Here is a 15,010-nt window from a genome sequence, read left to right as displayed (position 1 = left end):
GCACCTACCATTTTGACAAGCAATTGAAATTGAAGGTCATTTGGAACAACCAGTCTTAATAGCTGTCACAGGTTAATAAAATGCCCGCCTATATGGATAAGCATAACTCTTTGGCTTATGACTACAGAATCTGTTAAGGAGAATAAACAAATCACCATAATGTTTCCTAATGCTGAATCTGGAAGATATGAGAAATCATAGGAACGCAGAGAACACCCTATAAAAGACACCTTGAGGAAGTTTATACACAGTTTGTTCCAGCAAATACCTGGAATATATGTCACTCATAGACACTAGAAAACCCTTGTTATCATTCTTAATCTCACTCTAACAGCAAAATAGGGGAAATCAAAGAGTGCTCTGTGTGCTAAATTTCCCCCCCGCCCACTGTTTTCACAGGTCTTTTGAATATAGCAAAATCTATCATATTTCTGTCTGTCTTTGCTTTTGCATAACATTTATTCTAGAAGAAAAAATGGTATATTGTCCTGGAATACAATGTACCAATACTGACTTACATCACTTAGTCATTTTGGAACGCGTTTCCTATGAAATAACACAAGATAAGTATATTACATAGTTAGATTTTATGCTTACAAAAGATTTAAAGTCATGAGAGTTTTCTTGTCCGGGATCAAGACCAAACTCTATGTCAACAAATTTCCATAAGGGTTGCTGGACGCCTTCTTGTAAGTCCTAAATAGCTGTGCTTTTTTAAAGCCAAGGAAACAAAATATTTTTAAGTGTTTTTTCTTCAAATGTGCTGCTGATGGAGAAAAGCATCAGGAAACACTGATGAGAAACTGAACTGTGGTGAAAGAGCCTCCTGTTGAACAGAATCGTTCATCAAGTCCAACAGTAGCAGAAAGTAAATGAAAACGTGACCTGAATCAGCAGCTGAAAAAAAGAATAGAAGTTAAGCCTGTTAGAAATGCTTCTGTCAGATTTTTGGCATAGTTTTGCCCTTATATTATATGTCTAAAATACTGTAGGTATGTTCTCAAAATAATAATAATAAAACTGTAGCAGACATTAAAGCAATTCTTCTTGAAGAAGCAATAGAAGTTAAATAGAAACCATCTGTTAAGATGCTTGGACTCAAGAGGCCATTGTTTTAGCTGGTTATTTTGATCTTTTTCTATGATATTTTTAACAACAAATTCTTTGCAAAAATACCCAATTTAAATAATTTCTAAATTAGAATGTCTGTATTGTACCATTTTAAGGGGGGTGGGGGGAATCATTCGCGCTCTACTTTTATTTACTTTATAACTGCTTATATGCTCTCTCATTCATGGCAATAAGCTCCTGCTGGAACCATTTCTTACCTTGTATTCAATGAAGTACTATACTAAAATTTTCTTGTAAGCATAGCATAGGGAGTTGAAGCATGTCACTAATTATCTTGTAGTAGTCGGCTTTTCTTCCCTGTTTTTTAACACTGAGCTCTATCTTCTGCTCAGTAAGATGTATATGGGAGGAAGATACAGCTGGAAGTCAGAAATGAGATAAACTCTGTCTCTGCAATGACTAATAAATAAAATGCTTTTATTAAAGCAAAAGCAGTAATAAAGAAACTCTTGTTTTTCCTCTCACCACGCACTTCGTAACTCTGTACTTTCCTTCATTTAGAGGGCATCTCTGTGCATAGCACTGCAGCGAAGAGTACAGTCCTCTGAAATAAACCTTAACTAGTAGGTTTCAGTTCTGCTCGCAGAACAGTTATAGTAGCTAGAACAGTTAGCACAGGTAAAATGTCAGAATATTTTCTTGCTCCACACAGGTTTTGCACTGGGTCCATTTCACACAAGAGAATTTTTGTGGTGCCTTGACTACTAGCAATGCCAGGACACGTTAATGCAAAGCAGACGTTGAGAGGTCGTGGCAGCACAGCTGTATGGAGGCAGCAAATTGAACATTGGGTAAGAAGGTAGACTTACTATCAAGGAATGAGCAGATAAAGTGAACTGAGATAACTTGACTGTAATTTATGGGCCTAAATCAGAAAAAGGAGTTGAATTCTTGATCAGCTTAAAGCACATAAGTAGAAATTGTAACCTTTTCAGAGCCTGTATGTTTTGTCTGGTGGTACCCTAAAGCCAATGGATGTTTTGCCTAACACAGGATCAGGCTTTTCACCGCATTTCTTGTGCAACAGCATGTTCTCTGTCTACATTGAGTTATGAAAATAGGAAAGAAAGTTTATAGTTTATTCCTTATCATATAACATTATTCATGTTCTTGCATCCGTAACAGAACTACCATTTAAAGATACTGCTGTTAAACGCAGACTCTAATTTGATAACAAAAATAATGTCTGAAGCAAAAACTAATGTTTTACAGACCATCAGTAACCTAGATGTTGTTCTTGGGCTTACATACAATATATGTATGCCATTTCAAGTTCAGGTTACTTTATCATAATTCTGTGTAATGCCAGCCACCATAACAGGGTTCAACTTTAGGTTTACGCTGAATCAATAAGACAAAAAGAGATTAAAGGCCTTTTTATATATAATATAATATATAGCTCAAGCTGGGTGCCTCTGAAGAGGGACTGTGAACAAAGAAATCCCTGGGCAATTGTTACCTTCTACTCTAAATTCCCCACCCCTCATGTGATAGTTTGGACCAATAGTAATACTAAGGTTCGGGGTCTTCTTGCCTTTTCACTGGTTTGATTTGTTTGCTGTTTCATTACTAAGCGGTTGCTAAGTGGCCATCTTCTTAGACAATACCACATCCTTCTAGGTTGGTTTCAGACGATTCTGTAGTTAGCTGTTTTTCGTCTTGTAATATGGTTGTTACAGTTTATATGCCACAATCTATAGGGTTTGTCTAGTCTAGCTATTAATGTTTAAGATGCTCACTTTGCCTACTCTAGATATTATTAATGTTTAAGCTGCTAGCTCCATGTTTCAACTAACTTTGTCTACAACAGCCCTCCCTTTGTTTTTATTAACATTCCTGTTATAATATGGGAGAAGAATATTTATAACCTCTAAGGTGTGAGGACAGTTGAACACGGCTAATTTACAACTTTGAATATAAACAAAGAGTATTACAAAGATCATTATAAAAATTAATAACCCATAAAGAATTTGTTTTGCCCAAGTTCCTAAATCTGATACCCAGGAGTTTAAGCCAAGACCATACTTCTTCGAATCCTGCTGAAGTATTGTTCAGTTGTACTTTATACATTAATTTTACTTGTTCCCACATCTTCTGGACATCAGCTGAAATTCTTCCACTCTGGTCAATGTACATGCAACAACTGGTAATAATTATACATACTCCCCCTTGTGAAGCTAACAAAGTATCTAATGCCATTCTGTTTTGCAGTGTAATTTGGAGAGTTGTGAAATCTCTTCTTGTAATGCTGTAATTGCATCAGCAGTATTATTGCCAAGAATTTCTATTGCTGCTGAAATATTAACTAAGACCTTTTCTAATTCACTCACTCCCAACCAGGGAAGAAACCATTTAGCGAATCAGTGGAATGCGGTCAGCCTTTGTACTAGCAGATTACTATGTTTGGTCCTACAAACAAATGTTCGTAACCATGACCCTGAGTCCATAGTTAAATTTGGGAACACAGAAATATTAGAAGTAACAGCTCCTAAGGTGCAAGTTCCCGACCAATCTCCTGGTAATATTTCGTGCGCTCTCTTACCACACATCCAAACCCACCCTTTTCCCTCAGGTACAGACCAGGGTATATAGGAAAAGTCCCCAAGTATTCCTGCTATTCCTATTTTCATTGTTTGGTTACAATCATTAAAGTTGCCCACAAGGGTAGTACTATTGTATAAAACCTTAAGTTGACTGGGCAGGGTCTGACGTTTTACACATGTTGTGTATTTGTTCTTTGCTTCTGGCATTGCCACCTCCCATTGTTGTGAATCAATGTGGTCTTGATAGTGGTATTTGCCCATAAGGTAGTCCATGATATGTTGTTTGGTGTAGGGATCCCTAACACAGGAATGTGTGATGCTGACTTGAAAGGTGAGTACATGTCCAAGTTTTCTTAGCAATTTGGACTATGGTTTGTGACAAGTTAAAATAGAGGTTTTCTCTGCACTTGTAATGGGGCTGTACAAATTTAGATATTCCCTTTACTTGTGTAATAAGCACAGGCAATGTTAGTAACTTCACCTGTGAAATTTCCATAATCTCTCCTATAATGGTGCCATATATACCAAGAGGGGTAAAATTCCTTATTAACAGTCTCAGATGGTTCACTTAACCAGGCATCTGGGGAGTCCCACATCCAAGTAGTTCTGGAAAAGAAACAAAAATGACATGAATTCAGAACTCCTTCGTTGTTTGGAAATTTAAATGGCTTTGGTTTCCAAAGCAGCACTTGTGGTAGGTTCCTCCATCTCCAGTCATTGTTCATCTACTGAATAATCCTCAGGTAACCATTTAACATGTGAACGGTGGATCCAGGCTTCCTTCCCTGTAACCTTTACAGCAAAATAAGAACTTAATAAGACAGTATACAGCCTCTCCCAACTAGGTGCCAGTTTAGATTTGCAGGAAAATACTTTTATTAAAACTCTATCTCCATGCTGCAAATCATACACATGTAATTCTGGAGCGGTGGGTTGGTACCACCGAGCACGATTCCTTTTAATTTTGAAACTTTTTTGTAGATGTTTTTGTATTCCCAATACAAATTTGGTAGTTTGTTCTTCTCCATCTAAGAGGCTGGTCCTAGTGGGGACAAGGGTCCTGAGTATAGCTAAGTGTCTGCCAAACACTATTCCTGTTGATGACAAGCCTAGAGGTTAGTGAGGGGTATTTCCAATATCTCTATGTCCTATAGTACTATTCCTAAAACTTCAGGCCATTTCAAACCTTTCTGACTACAGCTTCGAGTAATTTTATTATTTCTTTCAATTTTGCTGGAGCCTTTGGTATGAGCTGGACAGTGTACTACAGCAATTTCCCTTGGAAGCTTAATAGCTTTCAACAGCATTCCAATTTCTGTTCTGTTAGAAATATTCTTTTCCACCAAGGTAAGGAACTCTTGTTCTTTCCATAGCATAGCTGTTGCATGATACACTCCAAAAGTGTATTTAGAATCATAGAATCATAGAATCTTCATGGTTGGAAAGGACCTTTGAGATCATTGAGTCCACACACAAAAACCCCTACAATCTCTGCCACTAGAGCATGCCCTGAAGTGCCAAATCTAGATGTTTCTTAAACACCTCTAGGGATGGTGACTCAACCACTTCCCTGGGCAGGCTGTTCCAGTGCCTGACCACTCTTTCAGTAAAGTAATTCTTCCTAATATCTAATCTAAACCTCCCCTGCTGCAGCTTCAGACCATTTCCTCTGGTCCTGTCATTATTCACCTGGGAGAAGAGGCCAACACCCACCTCTCTACAACCTCCTTTCAGGTAGTTGTAGAGGGCAATGAGGTCTCCCCTCAGCCTCCTCTTCTCCAAGCTAAACATGGCCAGCTCCCTCAGCCTCTCCTCATATGACCTGGTCTCCAGACCCCTCACCAGCCTGGTAGCTCTCCTCTGGACACGCTCCAGCACTTCAATGTCCCTCTTGTACAGAGGGGCCCAGAACTGAACACAGCACTCGAGGTGAGGCCTCACCAGTGCCGAGTACAGAGGCACGATCGCTTCCCTACTCCTGCTGGCCACGCTATTCCTGATACAAGCCAGAATGCTGTTGGCCTTCTTGGCCACCTGGGCACACTGCTGGCTCATGTTAAGCTGGCCGTCCACCAGCACCCCCAGGTCCTTTTCTGCTGGGCAGCTTTCCAGCCACTCTTCCCCAAGCCTGTAACATTTCTTGGGGCTGTTGTGACCAAAATGCAGGACCCGGCACTTGGCCTTATTAAACCTCATACAGTTGGCCTTGGCCCATCGATCCAGCCTGTCCAGGTCCCTCTGTAGAGCCTTCCTACCCACAAGCAGATCAACACTCCCACCTAATTTGGTGTCATCTGCAAACTTACTGAGGGTGCACTCAATCCCCTCATCCAGATCATTGATAAAGATATTAAACAAAACTGGCCCCAAAACTGAGCCCTGAGGGACACCACTGGTGACCGGCCGCCAAGAGGATTTCACCCCATTAATCACAACTCTCTGGGCATGGCCATCCAGCCAGTTTTTAACCCAGCAAAGAGTATGGGTTCGCCAGCTTCTCCAGGAGAATGCTGTGGGGGACAGTGTCAATTTAGAATTAGCATAAATAGTTACCCATTGATTATGTCTCCACCAGGCTGCTTTTGTTAATGCAGTTAATTTGGCCCCTTGGGTACTCACCACGGGTTGCAGAGGTTCTGCTTCTAGTACCTTTAAGTTTCTCACCAGTGCACCGCCCATGTGCCATTTTCTATTCACGTGATATGAAGCTCCATCAGTGAAAAGGGTTGGATTAGAGTTCTCTAGAGGCTGATCTTGCAAATATTCCTGTAGGCAGCTGGAGTGAAACACTACCTAGCACAATCATGATGCAGCTCACCATTGGAGGGAACAGGCAGTAAAGCTGAAGGATTCAAAACATTACATCTTTTTAAAGTAATAATATCCACATTTCAAACTGTTAATTCACAATGATATGCTTTTTCATGGGACAATGCTTGTGTAGCATGTTTTTAAGAATCAGTTCTATTTCATTTCGTGGGACATACGCAGCTGTTGGGTGACTCAGAACTAATGGTCTGCTCCTTTTTATGACAGTTGCTGTTGCTGCTATTGCTTTAAGACAGGAATTAATCCATGCTGCTACAGGGTCCAGTTGAGTTGAGTAACAAGCCACGGGACAGCGATGTGGATCTAGCTTTTGAATAAGGACTCCATTGGTTAATCCTTTTTTCTCATGCACAACTAGTTCAAAGGAGTTGGAGTAATCTGACAATCCCTGTGTTGGAGAAGTTCAAGTTCCTTTTATAGCTTGGAAAGCCTTTTCTCTCTCTGGACGCCAGCGTATAGGCTCCACTTCTTCTGCCTTGGTAGCTTCTGTGCATGGCTTACTTAACTCCCCCAGCCCCGATATCCAGGGTCTGTAGTACCTTACTGTGCCTAATTATCCTCACAGTTGTTTCTTTTGTACAAGTCGAGGCATTTCTACAATAGCTTGGACCTGTTCTGGGTCTACTAATCTTTGTCCTTCTGTTAATATCAATTCTAAATATTTTACTTTCTGCTGACACAGCAAAAACTTAGAAAGAGATGTATGGTGACCTTTCTCTGCTAAAGCAGTATGTAGATAAATAGCATCTTTTAAGCAATCTTTGTATATCTTGCTGGCAAAGAACAAATCATCTACATCATGTACAAGTATAAAACCTCCAAGAAATACAGCATCTTTCAGATTTTCTCCTTGTCACCCCAGCATGCAATCCTTAAAATAGTTGCAGATGTCAGAGGCAGTTTGGTTCACAAACACACTTGCTGTCAATTTATTATTAACACTGGAGGTGGAGGAGGAACATTTTACCCCCCCACAAACCCCCCCACCCCACATGCCACCGCCACTGTCTGCATTGCAACAGGATCAGGAATAACATTAAAAACCACAGAGTAAAGCCCAGCAAAAGCAACAAGCGATACAGAGGGAGGAGTACAGGGTGGTGCAGAGACTGGCTCTGCAGACGCCTCAGTTAAGTTACTCACTATTGCTGCAGATGAAGGTCTTCCTTCAGGCTTTCATACTCATTTTTGACCACCCTGTTTATGGTGGTCATATGCCCAATTACCTCCTACATACCAATAATCCATTTTCTGAGGTTATTTATCTTCTAAAATTTTTTGAAGCGCAGACAATTTCTTTAATTTGAAGGATCCTTTGCAGGGCCATACCCCTGCTCCTCTAAGTGTTGGCCAGTCTTCTTTACACAAAGCTACTGCTATAGCTCAAGCCGGGTGCCTCTGAAGAGGAACCCCGAACAAAGAAATCCCTGGGCAGCCATAACCTTACCATCTATATTCCCCACCCCTCATGTGATAGTTTGGACCGATATTAAGATCTGGGGTCTTCTTGCTTTTTCACTGGTTTGATTTGTTTGCGGTTTCATTACTAAGCGGTTGCTAAGTGGCCATCTTCTTAGACAATACCAAATCCTCCTAGGCTGGTTTCAGACGATTCTGTAGTTAGCTGTTTTTCATGCTGTAATGTGTCCCTGCCTATGGCAGGGGGGTTGGAACTAGATGATCTTTAAGGCCCCTTCTAACCTGAAGCATTCTATGATTCTGTAATTGTTACAGTTCATATGCCATGATCTAAGGGTTTGTCTAGTCTATTAATGCTTAAGCTGCTTGCTTTGTCTACTCTAGCTATTACTAACATTTAAGCTGCTAGCTCCATGTTTCGACTAACTTTGCCTACAACAGTAAGAAGACTGTAAATTCGTGTAAAGAATTTACTCTTGTTTGAGTATATCTGTAGCTGCAGAGCTCCCTCTAGCAGAGTTTAATTATTCCCAGTCATTTCATCCAGTGTGGTTTATCTGAAGTGGTTCTACAACTGCTTTTCTCTTTGTTTTCTTAGAATAAATCGCTTTATACAGATGCTTTTTCAGAAATTAAGGCTAGATATTCTGGGAATCAAACTGATTCTGAAAGAGATCTATATGATGCAGGAATATTATTTTCATCACAGACCTAAGAGTGCAGAAAAAACACTTTTATCTTGAAAAGATACCTGAAAAGCACTTTGAAATTTGTAGCCACCTGTACCCTCTTGTGAACATGTCAAATGTGCTTAAAAAAGATGATGACAACTACATTACCACCAAAAAAAGATAAATCATTCTTTTTCACTATGTAAAAAATTGGGAGTGGTTCCTCAGAACTTTGTAATTGGTAAATTGGGAAGGTACATGAAGAAAAAAGGTACTGAGTTCAGTCTTTCTATGAAAGTTGTTTTTAGTGAAAACAGATTTAATTAATTTCATTTTTTACTAAGTTGAAGATACTTTAATCGCACCCTGAAACTTGACTGCAACACTCTTTAATTGATAGCATTTGCTTTCTTCACAGAAGTTTTTTTACTTATCTTCATTATACATATCCCCTTTATGATTTGTATTGATAAATATATTTGATATGATGCAGCAGATTTTCTTGCAATCACCATTTGCTTGCTGGTTTACCTTATGTACTACAGAAATACATTTATTTTTCTTAATTATATAAATTAGATACATTTCTAACAAAATCTTCTATTGATGGTGTAGGAAGAAATCAACGAAAAAATAAAAAGGTAATAAAAGGTAACATGACTACTTTTGACCAATGTCACCCTGACACTTTGAGGAACAGAAACTGAGCGGTCTCACTAATATATGACTCTCTCCACTGAACTATTAAAACACACAATTTGTATTTGAATACTGAGTCAATGATAAAGGTGGGTTTTTTCCAGATCAAGCCCCAAGAGCCCTAGAACTTAGTATCTACTGCTGATCTACTATGACTGGCATATTCATTTGTATAAAAACAATGATAGCACTTGTTTTTCTTAAATGACATAAACTTCTAATGGATATTAGGAAAACAAACAATGTAGCCTACTGATAGATACTAGGATTTAAAATTAATCATCTGAAAGAAGAAAGTGGGATTAATTTTATTTGGATGGGTGTTTCTTTTTTAATAGAAACTCTGCCTTAGAAGGGAGCATGCAAAAGTTTGACATAATGCCTTAAATGCCTTAAAATAGTATGCCCTTTGCAAAGCTCTGTGGGTTAATAAAGCAGGAGCAAAACTTCAGCAGGCTTCAAGCTGAGAGCTGGTATGTCAGAGAGCCACCGCAGGAACCTTGCAGTATTTATAACCATTAATGGGAAAAGGATGTTTTCTGTCCTTTTTTTCTTATTTTCTATTATTTTTTTTTCCTTTTTTAGTTGTCTACTTGTTCATTGATCAGCTTTGCTTATATTTATGAATCACACTTCTTAACAGAAGAGACACTTGATTTTGGGTACTGGCAAGTATTTAAGAAAGGAAGAAAAGTAAGTAGGAAAAAATTACGATGTGTTAATATGGGCAAGATGACACTCCATTGCCAGCCAGATCTGAACAGCACATTCCTGCTGGTTCAACAAATTCAGCTGATCTCCTGCGTACTAAGGACTGAACGGTTTACCACAGTGAAGTGCCTAAAAAGGGAGGAAGATTTTGCCCTCTAAGTATGTTTTTTTGAAGGAGGCAGTGGTCCTTCTCGCTAGCTTTTCCATAGGCCAAAAGGGAGAAGGAACAACTTGCTCATTTGGTGCATTTCCACTACTGAGATGGCCCTTTCATAGGTCATGAAGGACAGTTAAGATGAAGAGCTTTCTTATTTGGCCAATTTCCACATAATTTCCTGCAATCAAACCATATTCCTGTTTGCTTGTGCTGTGCCTTCATCTTTTTTCTCTAGAAGTCATACTAAAGGAGAATATAAACTACATGGTCCTCCTAGCATGTAAAAACACCTATGTTTCTTAAAAGACCCTAACCTTCACATCCTCATGTCAAAAAGGAATCAAAATTGATCTACCTTTACATAAATATCAAGTGGAAAACAGATAATATCAATCATGCTTTTATATAGACTGTGAAATATCAGTGATAGCTACCATGGTGCATGGGTACTATAAACAACCGTATTTATCTATCTTACTTGTCAGCACTAACCTAAGCCTGATTGCAGGTTTCTGGACTCAGGTTTCTTCTGAGCAACCTGCATTTAAGGTTTTGATTAAATGGTAAGAGTCCTACCTGTGTGAGTTTTTGCCTTCACAACCCCCATAGCTGTAGCTAAAATCGTAAGAGGCCATTTATGATGGAACACCTGGTTACAAAGAAGGAAGGTATTTAACCAGGCAAGGCATCCCACTCTTCCTTTTAATCTGTAATAACCTGAATTTGTTAACTCACAGGTTCTATTATCAAGCCTTCGTCTCCCCACCCCCACCCAGGTTTCTTCATTGCTTTGCAAAAATTATTTCTTTGGCTCCTTTTAACATCTGAGAAACTTTTCCAGAAAAGATGTCTTTATTTCCAAAGATCAAAGGAAGTCTTTCTGCTAATATCTGCAGACTGATGAATGATGGGATAAGTAATGTACAAAGAAATCTTGCTACGTTATGAAGGAAACTGGAGGTGTTGCTTTGGCACCAATCTGCAGATACCAAACGCAGGTTTCCTGAGGCAAAAATACACAAACATCCTCTAATTTGTGTTCTGCAAATACTTACCTTCCCTAGGTAACTGCAAGATGAAAAAGTATATTCCATTTTTGAAAAAAGAGCACAGGCCAGACAGACATAATACTTACATTTAAAAGGTTATATTCTACATTTAATGCCATCTTCTGAGTCTATTTATGAACAACTTAGTTTGCTCTATGTCTCTGCTTCTACGCATAAGACATCTAATTGAGTTATGTCCTATTGCACCATTATTTTGGTGTAAGAAGCTTGAAAAGTCTAACTGGGATGCTTAAAAAGCACTATTTTATCTGTAACTCCAAAACCTTGTTAGTTCTTATTCTATAAACAGAAAACCCTTATTCTGATTTCAAACACAAAGAAAAGTCCAAAACATGCCTAGAGTCATTACAGACTGCACTAAGGCCTTCAGAACCCAGAGAGTTAATTTTTGCTCCTACCTACTGAGAAGAAGTAAGGCTTCAGAAATAATCTGTTTTGGCTAATTGCATTTCCAGAAAGATGTGGGCCAGTTTGAGAGTCCAGGGGAGAATAACAGTGCCCATCAGAGGTCTAGAAAACCTGAATCTGAAAACATAACCACTGGGAAAATAGTGAAAACATGTGTTGGGTCTGGAGCCTGAAGACCTCAAAGAGCAATCATAAATGTTTGGTAGGCTGCTGTGGAAAAGAGAAAAGGAAACAAATTTTCTTCCTATCTACAGGTAGCAAAGCAACAGGTTGAAAGTGGAAGAAAAAAATAATTATACTAGACCTAAGGAAAAACAGGCTTTCTAACAGTTACGATAGTTTAATGTTGGAAAAGCTGGAGAGTGGGGATTTTTCATCATTAAGGTATTAAATCTCCTGATTGATTTGATAAACAACTCTCAGATGGGACACAGGCATTACAACTGTTTCTTGGGCAGGAAGGTGGATAAACGGCCTGCGCAAACATATTTTTCAGAATTACATGGCATGGAGAGCTGAGGGAGAGGGAAGCTCTCTGGTATGCTTACGCTATCTCTCCCTACCATCATGAGGAATTGCCATGTTCTTGGGTTTACTTAAGATCAGCTTCCTTAGGAAAGAAAAAGGGAAACACATCTAAGCCTTTCTTTGAGCATCTTCACACATTTTTACACTTCCTTGAACGTTTAACTACTGGAAAATCAGCTAAAAGTCAGAATTGACTGTACTGGTTGCAATGCTTCATTCTTCTCGTAGGTGTGTTCAAAAACTCTGTCTGGTAGGAGGATTTATGGAAAGAAAACAGAGTGAGGAAATGCTGCATAGAAGTCAGGCCTCTCTGAGTCAGAATTATGATTGCTCTATGGGTGAACTTATTTCCACTTCATGGGTGCAACCCTCACAAAAATCTCTTCCACGGAGGAGGAGCTGGACATCTTCATGAAGAGACATGCCTCATGAAGGGGAAGTGGGACTCTAAATTTTGGGATGATGGTATTTCATTGAAAAAACGTGTGGCTGGATAGCTTAAAAAGTTGTTGGTGATACACAACTGAGAATCCAAATCAAGGCCTAAATCAGTACTGATCGAAGTGAGCAGCAGTGAAATAAACACCATATGGGAGTACCTTCTGTTGCTAGATGTTATCTCTGAAAAACTGTCACGCTGACACCAGCCTTGTCAAGTCAGCCACCCCTATTGATACACTTCCAGGGCCCGTTCCTCTCCTTTTCTTCACATCAAAATTAAGGTAAAAGATGGGAGGGGAAATGTGCTGATAATCTTACTTTTTCAGGAAATGACAGAATGTATAACAACTTGGATTAACATTATCTTCTTTACATAACATAAATATCAAAATAACTGAATCTGGTATCTAAGACACCAGCTTGGGAAGTGAGAGATCACAGAATCATAGATGTGACTTTAAACTCAGCTTTTACTGGTTTCTCCTTGTGTAGCTTTGAACAGATCACTGGGTTGTGTCTGGGTTCTTTGTTTCACCAAAAATGAAGACAAAAACATGCTTTTTTATCTTTCAGGCATGTGAGTAGATTGTGAGTACTGAAAACTGTAAAAGGCTATGACAGTAGGATCTTTAAAAGTTTGGGTTAGGTACCACATCACTGGATTTGTAACAAGCCATTACTGTGATGTCCTGTGGGAAATATTCCTATTGATAGGAAAGTTCCTCCATCTATTTATCAACTGCTAGCCTTTTCTTGTCAGGATAGCCATTCCTTCTGGTTTTTAGTGATACGTTTATACTACCTGTCCCAGGTGTCATACCGTATAGTACTCTGAATAAGTAGAGATCTGTTTCCTTCATATTGGCCATGAAACAGGCTTATACTGCTATCTAGGTATGGAGGTAAAATCCTTGGTCTACAAGCTCTTACACTGGCAGAAAAAGCAGCAGCAATCATGGATGCCAGATTTACATCAGCTGGTTTCGAAAAAGTATTTGTAAATAATCCCAAGGTTTTCTGACAATACATCATAGTTTGCATTTCACTGAACAACAGAGCTTTTTGGATAGTAATGATGTACAGCACTTTTAATCTTCAGGGTGCTCTGCAAACAGGAACTAATGTCTCCTCTGCAAAGGAGATCTTTGAGCTTTCTGTTGACTGACACTTCCTGGCTTTGGCCAGGAACATGATCACCATTGTGCATCTTGACAATTTGTTTATTTCTACTGCCCGACCTCACTTCAGTACACCAACTTTTGCACTTTCATTCTTACTTGTCTCGGCATAATGGGAGGGAGAGGGAGGCAGAGATTCAGAATCGAGGAGCAAAACTGGGAACATCTCATATGACACCAGTATTTTTTTTTCCACCTCAATTCATGCAAAAGACTACTAGAGAGTAGCTTGGAAACCCTTTAGCCACGTGTCCTTGGCTTTTTGCCTGTTTAACAGAGGTCTTGCGCAGCCTCTGTTCTATGTGCTGTCACCTTGATTGCTCTGTATTTCAGCTAGTCTCCTGGTGCCACTGTTTGCCATTGGCCTGCCATCAAAGTGAGTGCCTGTGGACAGTACTCATATGGTATGTAACATACTGTATGCTTTGACAACTCATGTGGTCTTAATGGGTTTCCCAGTTACAGAGGCTAAAAGAGCAAGGCAGCCTGTTCTGCAGGCTACCCACAGAGCAGTTCTTATGAATAAATCCTTTAGATAGGAAAAAATAAATAATTTCTACAATGTTTGTTTTTTATCTGGTAGATATAATGAAGTCTTTCTCTCCTGTGGCAGGGGAAAGTGCAAATAGGATATCCGCAATGTCATTTAAATGAATAATGACTTGGAGACGAGTTAGCTTCATTTCTACAAGGCTTCAGGATATCTTCAGTGCTTGCAACTAGGTGACATGTTGGAGGATGTCAAGAAATCAGTGATTATCTTCATTCAGCATGCGTTCTTTAAATCTACATGGAAAGAAAGATGTGTTTCAGAAAAGTAAGGTTAGTTACGTGCCTCACCTTACAAAAGAGCAAGGAAACAAACCTTGCTGCATGGACCGCTTCCTTTGATTTACTTGCAGCTTTTGAAGTGGTATCTCATTATCTTCTCTTTATCCTCTCTTGTTTTCCTTGACTTTGTTATCTTGATCAGCTTTCAATCACCTTCATACTGACTTCTCCTGATCCTGGATCCATCCTCCTGCCTCTTGTCTTCTTTTTTCTCTGTGTGAGTTAATAATGTAATCTATATATTGTTATATAATAAAAATAGTAATGCATCTATCCTGATAAACTGAAGACCATACAGCAATTTAACTGCCAGAATATACACATTCAGTTTTTTAAACCTTTCCTGAAGCTATATTTTGTGTTATACAAGATTTGCCCACATTGCCTTTCATAT

The sequence above is a fragment of the Rissa tridactyla genome, chromosome Z (assembly GCF_028500815.1).
Source record: "Rissa tridactyla isolate bRisTri1 chromosome Z, bRisTri1.patW.cur.20221130, whole genome shotgun sequence".
NCBI lineage: Eukaryota > Metazoa > Chordata > Aves > Charadriiformes > Laridae > Rissa > Rissa tridactyla.
Note: the sequence above shows the minus strand (reverse complement) of the source record.